The following is a 1,843-nucleotide window of genomic DNA, read 5'->3' as shown; positions in this document are numbered from 1 at the left end:
TTCGTGATGACACCGGACCGGGCCTTGTACATCCCACCATACTTGCCACTGCCACATTTGAACTCAAGGGGCACATCCTTGCTGCACTAAAAGAGATTCCATTCACCAGAAAAGATCATGAAGATGCCTACAAGCATCTTGATGAATTCAACGACATCGCCGACTACTTCAACATTCCAAATGTTCCACGAGAAACGATGTTGTTCAGAATGCTTTCGGTAATTTTCAAGGGAGCTGCAACGGATTGGCGAAGGCACTTCCACTAGGCGCGATCACTACATGGGAAAAAATGTGTGAACAATTTTTGGAACAATTTTTCCCACCATCCAAGGTGGCTAAGCTCAAAAAGGCCATTGCTAATTTTGAACAACAAATGGGGGAGTCGATGTTTGAAGCATGGGAGCGCTATAAGGGTCTACTTCGAAATTACCCCCAAAACGATCTAAGTATACAACAAGTTTCTATATTTTACGATGGGGTGAATGTCACAACTAGGCAACTCCTTGATTATCAAGGCTCCTTAACCAAGAAAAATCCCACAGAAATCAACGAGCTCATTGAAGAATTCTCTAAACATGCTAGAGAGTACCATAACCCGAGAAATGATGTAACAAGGGGATCGGCTAATGCTGCTTCAGAAGACATGTCGACAGTTTTGGCAATGTTGCAAAACATGGATAGGAGGATGACTAAGATGGATCAAACAATCCATGCAATAAGAGTTGGGTGTGAGAATTGTAACGAGCCACATTTGACTAAGGACTGTGATCTTGATGAAAATGGAAACCGAAAGGTTCAAGATTTCTACTCAAGCGGTAATCGATTTGATGAAGATTGGAGAAAGCCCAAGAAGAAGTGGTTACCTTATGATGAGTACAAGAAAGCCAAAGAAGAGAAATATGAACAAATATGAAGAGGCTTTTACCAACGAGAGGAACCAGTTCCTGAAAAGAAACCCGATTTCGAGTCAATGCTTACCCGTTTTGCAGCTGCATCCGAGAAAAGGCACGAGGAAACAGAAACAACAATTAGAAAACAACAAAATTTAATAAGGTATCAACAAACTCTACTCAGAAATCAGCAAGCTTCAATCTTGAACATTGAAAAACAACTTGGGGAACTAGCTAAGCAAATTAATGAAAGATCACCAGGAGGACTTCCAGGAAATATCGAAGAAAACCTGAAGGGAGCTCACATCGAAGCTGTAACGACCAGAAGTGGAAAAATAATTACTCATCTGACTCCCATTGACAGAAACAACCCAAAAGTTGAGAAGGAAAGTCAAGAAGAAAGTCCAAGAAAAGAGACTGAACAGTCACCACGACGTGGTGACGATATGTGACAACCCGAATCTTTTTCCGTTAATGTTAACCCGATTTCCGTTAATAAAATGTGAATTTTATTGAGTTCCGTCAAATTCCTTTAGTTTGGAAAATCATTTAGTTATATAATTAAACTCTATATAAGAGTCGGAACCAAAATCACGCGAAAACCCCGAGTTTTCTTTAGTTTTCGGCCTGAGTGATGTTCACGGCCGTAACCTTGTTTACGGCCGTACACCTGTTTACGGCCAGTACCAGGTGGCCCCCACCACCGACCATACCCCCAGCCTATATATACGGGACCCCCCACCTTCATTTTAACTTTCTTGGCCGAAAACTCTCTCATCCTCTCTCTCTACCTCTCGACCGTAAACACCAAAACACCCCTTTTTCTTCCGGAAATCATCAAGAAGCACCTTTGGAAGTTGTTTTGGATCAGTTGAAACACGTTTTTTGTCGAATCCAACACCATTGTTCTTGAGTTTACGGCCGTACACCCTTCATATCTTCAAATCTTCAAA

General features: G+C 41.7%; 1 non-coding gene across 1 annotated transcript; it reads right to left on the bottom strand.

The window, feature by feature from the left end:
- Positions 1-337: 337 nt before the first annotated feature.
- LOC145110323 (small nucleolar RNA R71) lies at positions 338-444 on the bottom strand. The gene has a single exon (XR_013709706.1). It is a non-coding gene; the product is annotated as a small nucleolar RNA R71 (small nucleolar RNA).
- Positions 445-1,843: the final 1,399 nt, after the last annotated feature.

This window comes from Lactuca virosa, chromosome 4, assembly GCF_052849685.1.
Source record: "Lactuca virosa cultivar CGN04683 chromosome 4, Lactuca_virosa_CGN04683_v6, whole genome shotgun sequence".
Classification (NCBI taxonomy): domain Eukaryota; kingdom Viridiplantae; phylum Streptophyta; class Magnoliopsida; order Asterales; family Asteraceae; genus Lactuca; species Lactuca virosa.
Note: the sequence above shows the minus strand (reverse complement) of the source record. Positions and strands in the feature narration are given on the sequence as shown.